This window comes from Otolemur garnettii, unplaced genomic scaffold (genome assembly GCF_000181295.1).
Source record: "Otolemur garnettii isolate 467f Iridium unplaced genomic scaffold, OtoGar3 scaffold00014, whole genome shotgun sequence".
Lineage (NCBI taxonomy): Eukaryota > Metazoa > Chordata > Mammalia > Primates > Galagidae > Otolemur > Otolemur garnettii.
This window is the reverse complement of record NW_003852409.1, coordinates 7,823,583-7,829,606: the sequence shown is the minus strand read 5'-3', so window position 1 is coordinate 7,829,606 and position 6,024 is coordinate 7,823,583. Positions and strand designations below refer to the sequence as shown.

The 6,024-nt window shown below is 32.6% G+C and overlaps 1 non-coding gene across 1 annotated transcript; it reads left to right on the top strand.

The window, feature by feature from the left end:
* Positions 1-3,948: 3,948 nt before the first annotated feature.
* LOC111723698 lies at positions 3,949-4,055 on the top strand. The gene has a single exon (XR_002772192.1). It is a non-coding gene; the product is annotated as a U6 spliceosomal RNA (small nuclear RNA).
* Positions 4,056-6,024: the final 1,969 nt, after the last annotated feature.

The following is a 6,024-nucleotide window of genomic DNA, read 5'->3' as shown; positions in this document are numbered from 1 at the left end:
GCGTTAGAGCCAGCTTTATCATTCTCCTCTCCGAGGAGGCAATTGAGGCTCGAAGAAGTTAAATAACTTCTACAAGGTCACATAGTAAGAAAATATCAGCGTGATACAGAAATCCATGTTCTTTAACTTCAAATCACAAACTTTGTCCATAATATTATTTTGCTCATAGACAAACCACAGAAGCTTCAATATGATACAGTATCACAAATTCTTATGCAATTGGCTCCTAGTGTACTTTTTATCTCATAAATGTGGGGGATTAAAAAGGAAACAGTTTGAGATGAGCTCAACTTGGAGAAATTTGATGTGATTTGATGATGTTTTCATTAGCTAATGTGCTTTCCTCAACCATATTATGTATTTATTTATTCAGCAAACACTATAATGCACTGGATTCTGTCTCAGGTGAAGAATCTTGCAAGAACAAGAAGAAATAAACATTTTAGAAGACATATTTTTTTGAGAACCATGTTATATCTCAAGTTGTAAAATAGGCAGATTTACACAGGGAACACATAGATTTGTCTTAATGACATGAAAATGGATTCACAGAACTGATGACATTAGGAACGGAACTTAGAAGATGAGGATGTTTCCTAAGATAGGACGACAAGGACTTTCAGGAATGGTTTATGTAAGGCGTGAATGGCTGAGGACGGATTCCTCAGGGGAAGAATGGGCTGGAGACTTACTGTGGTTGTGAAGTTTTTGTATCATTTTAAGGAGTCCAACCTTACTGTATAAGCAGTGAAGAGACATCAGAGGGACGTGAAATCATCCAATGTTTCTTTTATTGCATATTATTTATTAACAAACCATATACTTTACATTTTGACACACATAATTTTATGCTACTCCCCAATGTCCAGACTGCATGTGTGATGCCCATCATTGTGGAACACCATTCTTCTACTTTTAGTCCCATCCCATTTAATTTTGATGAAAATTAAATCATGGACAGTACTGAAGGGGTGTGAAAAGAAATATTTGAAGCAGAGAACCCAATGTGTTATGGGTTTGCTCAATTTTTCTAAAGAGAAATAGTGCTGGCTCAAATATGGTCCTAGTAGTGGGAGTAGAACAGAGGACTGGCATTCACAAGACGCTTCCAGACTGACAGGGTTTGTTGACCAAACGTATGTGGGTTTTGAGAATGCAGTGTTAAGGCAGATAGTGACAGAAAATTGCTTATCTTCTAAAATTGGAAAGCCTTAAGTGCTAGCAATCAAAAGATGAAAATAATTAAAATATATATTCTGATTTTATGATGTGAGGCCAAGATGTGGTATAAAAAGTTATCGTTTTTATTGCTATTGTTTAGACTTTTGAATGTCACACATTTTATGAAATGTCTCTCCTTTAAATTTAATACTCTACTTATAAATTAAATATTGCATTTTATTAATATTTATAACTTGAAGTTAAATGATCAAATTGTGTGTTTATGTGCACTCTAATTGAGCACCACGTAGATCCAATATGTAATTAACTTAATGGATTTTGCTATTAAATGAATCTACCAGTAGTTAAAGAACAGAGGAAAAATCAATTACTTAATACCGCAGGGATTTTTACTAAAATTATGTGAGACCAACTGAAATCTCAGGCTACGCTTCCTTTAAATGATTAATTATCCAACTGAAAAAATCAATTACTACATCACATTAATTATCTATGGAAAAATTTAGGAGAAGGATAATTTTTTTAATCTCAACTTCCGGACTAGATTACCTAGAAAATGAAACATCTTTGGTTTAATCTCAGGTGCATGTTGTCTGCCTCCAAAAGTCAATACTTGTGAACACTTGAAATTATGTATCGCCAACAGATTGGTGAGCAGGACTGGTAAAATTGTGAGGTGACTTGTTAATCAGCAAAGCTTTTGGATATATTTTATTCCATAATGAAGCCAGATCCATTATGTTCTGCATTTCATGGAACTAACCTGTTTAAGAAGCAGAACATTCAGGTCATAGTAACAGCTCCATTGCAAATTAGCCTACGAACTCAGTCAAGGTAAAAGCTGTATGTATCTTAATTACCTCCTGTATAAATTATGAATAATGATACCTGCCTTACCAACTATGTGTAGAGATTTTGTATGCCAAAGTCATCATATATGAAACCAGGTGGAATTCTAACTGTTACAATTGGAATAATGAACTACAAACTGGGTGTATCTTAATTGAAAGTAGTTGCAACTATGAACACGTTTTCATTTCTGTGTCTCCCAATTTTTTTTTCTCATCGAGCTTCTATAGCCATAGCTTTCAAGCTTAAATATGTGAGAATAAAAGGTAGACTAAGGATCTATTCTCTTCTAACCCTTTGAGATCAAAGATTTCATCTTTTAAATACCTTATCCTCTCTGCGAAAATTAGAATGGGGGCCCATATGTTTGTGTTAAATAGCAAATGAGTTTATAACAATCAAGTTTTGCATATTATGTAACAGGTTTAGTATGAAAAGATATAATCAAAACAATCAAAATGATGATAGTTAACTATTGAGTACCTTCTCTCTGCCAGGTATTAAGTATTTTAATTTATTACAGAGTTTATTTTTCTTTTCCCAAAGTTAGGTTAGGGTTGAAAAATATTCACTCTCTACATTGCCTCAGTGGATGGAGTTTCTCTCTCCTTGGACTTGGAAGTTTGCTTCTGGAACTGGCTTTAGCCAAGAGAATATTAGAAGGTATAATATATCCAAAGGCTTGGAAAGTGCTGGCACTTTCTGTCCTGCAGAGGAAGTAAGTAGTCCAGGCTGCACTCCTGGTCCCAGAAGAGGCTGGGTAATACATGGAACAGACACGTCACCAACGAGCTGCCACCAGCTGGGTGTCATCAGATCATCTAAGCCACAGCTGACTGCAGACATGTGCAAAAAGTAAACAGTCCTTATATTTTACACCATTGAGATTTTGTTCTTATTATATATCATTATTTTATTAGTGTTGGCCGATATGATAAGCACTATTATGATCCTTATTTAACAGTTGGGGAAATTGAGACTCAAAGTGGTCAAATAATTTATGTAGAATCACAACTATAAAAAGAGACAGAAATGGAATTTAAATGCAACTATTATAGTTCTAGTGCCCTAAAGGATCAGAAAATTAGTGCATCCTGGGTTCCATGCTCCTAACTATGTATTCAAACTTAAGAATTACAATAAATGTGCTTGATTGATTTAATGTATTCATAAATCTGTTCAAACTCTTGTACCTACAAAAGACAAAAATCCCAAGAGGATTTGATAGCAAAGGCTGATGGATAGGAATAACAGAAAGTTGAAGTTGCGGACGTGACTTAATACATAGTTAGTATATAGCATATTACTAATATAATTACTAAATGTTATATCATTACTATTTTAATATTAGATGTTCTTAAATTAGTAGCACATTCTTTGACATATTCTAGCTTTATACAGTACTTTCATTAAATTGAAGTCCAGCCTCATTCTTCTTTTTTTGATTCGTCTGCACTATCTTGATGCATCATTCATCCCAGCAACCCTTTGAATTAGTCAATAACCCCTTCTCATACTCCCTGCAAAAGCAGCCTATGGAGTTTATATTCTAATCTCGTTATAATTTTAAGTTAATTTAGAAGAAGTCTTAATGATATTGAACTCTCCCATCCAGGAAAATAATTTTCTTTATTTAACTTATTTCGTGTCCTTTAGCAAAGTTTTATAGTTTTATTCAACAAAGCATCGGTGCGTGTTTTTGACATTTGTTAGATTTTACCTTTATTTGAGGGCGTCCTCCCCTCCTTTATTGTGTTATGTCAGTCTTTACTCCTGTTGCATACAAAAGCAACTGATGAGTTACAATTAATATAATAACTCCCTTTTATTTTCCCTGGGGCAGTGCCAGTTAACACCTGTCGTTCTGCTATAATTATTATAGCATCTTTTTTCATTTCCATAAAAAATCACTGTCCTGTGCTTGTTTCTGTGGCACATAAACTAAAATTGAAATGATACAGGGACGGTTAACATGGCCCCTGAGTAAGGATGACATGCAAATATGTGAAGAGTTCTATATTTTTTATTGTATATTTGCAAAAATCTGGGAGAAAGAATTTTGAATGTTTATAACACAAAGAACTGACGAATGTTTGATACGCTAATTACCCCAATTTGATCATTATACAGTGTATGCACATATCAAAATATCACTTTCTACCCCATTTGAAAGTAATAATAATAAAAGAGGTAGGACTAGGGGTAGTTTCTTTTATATAACATTCTGTAATTTAAAATATTTTGCAATTAACATGTATTAATTTTATAATTGGGAAAGGCAAGTCAGTATTTTAATGCTGGAAGTTTATGTTAATATTTATGAAATTTAACAAAAATTTTGTAGACTTTCTACGAGTGATAGTATCCAATAATGTCTTGATATCTTTTTTCTGTGAAGACGGTTTACATATCTGTAAAAATGCATGACAAATTGTGAGTTGCTGATATATTCATGCACTACTAATTGCTATTTTACAAACATTTATAAGTGAATTAATTTATTATTCAGTTATTGGACTAATGGTATTAAACCACAAATGCGATTAAAATATTAAAAGTAGGCAAAAATCACAATTTGTATAATAAATTAGTCACCCTACTTACAACAAACATATACTGGCAATTTGTTTTCCTTTGGAATATCATATATTTATTATATAGTTACTTTTAGCATTGTCTCTCTTTTTAATGTCTTAGTAGACTGCGTTTATTACTTAAATAGTTTTTGTTATTAATTTATATATACTGAGGGCATTCTTTCTATCACTCTTACCCCTAGATTTGTTTAACCTTAATTTAAAAAGTTTGGTAAATGTAATACTTTTTAGTTTAGTTTGTTTTTTCATCTTTGGTTATGAAAATATTTAATGCTCTGAATTTTCCTTTGATTGAGGCTTTGACTGCATTTCATAAGTTTTAAAATGTATTCAGTTTTACTAGAAATATAAAAGCAAATTGAAACAGAAAATTTCTTATCCTCTGATTGGAAAATATTAAATAAATGAAAGGGGACAGCATGTGATAATTATCACTTGCAATCAGATATAATAAAATTTAGAAATATATATCAAAAACATATAGCTTTTTTAAAAAAAATGAAAATAGAGAAACAACCCAGAAATGTGAACCATGTCCTGGTGTTACATACTTTATAATTTCTTTCTGCTGTCTTCTCAAAGAATTCATATATATATATATATGTTCTCTTTCCTACTATTATTGCCATAATTTGACTGAATTTTACCTCAACGAAAATTCTTAATACTGTTATGACGAGAGCACAGATTTTGTAGCTAAATCTAAGATGGAGAATATGTGTGAAGCAAAGTGACCTCTAGTCTTTTATTCTGGCAATCTCTGTTTGGAAGAAGTGAAGTGTGTGTCGCCTTGACACAGTTTTCACTGCAGATCCACCTGCTTTGTGAGTAATATTATTTCCTTCCATATCTGGGAGTAGAATGTTTGAAAGTTTTATTTTCCCAGGTTTAATCTGTTGTTGTCTCAAGGTAACAATAAAATACATATATTAGTGGAAAGGGAACAGAGGCTGCTTCAGGGATAGCTAAATAGACAAGCATTCTCTGTAAACTGAAGGTCTGAAATTCTTGCTAAGTACTTTATTTATTTATTTAATATTTTATGTATAGTTATTTATTTTAGTATTGTACTAGTCTTGTTATCATCGTAACGATGTGTGGTGTCCTTCATGCTTAATATGTAACTATTTTCATTCATGATTCAGAAAACCCACAATAGTGTTTGAAGAGAAGAAAACACCACTGGTCACTTATCTCTTTTTAATTGCTTTGGTAGTTTTAGAGATGAAAATCCTTATAGAATAGTAAATCACTTTCTTCATTTTATGGATGAAAGAGAGTTGATAGCTTGCCTTTGGACAAACAAACAACCAAAAAAACATTATTAAAGCAAATCTAGGCTCGGCGCCTGTGGCTCAAGTGGCTAAGGCACCAGCCACATACACCTAAAGTGGCG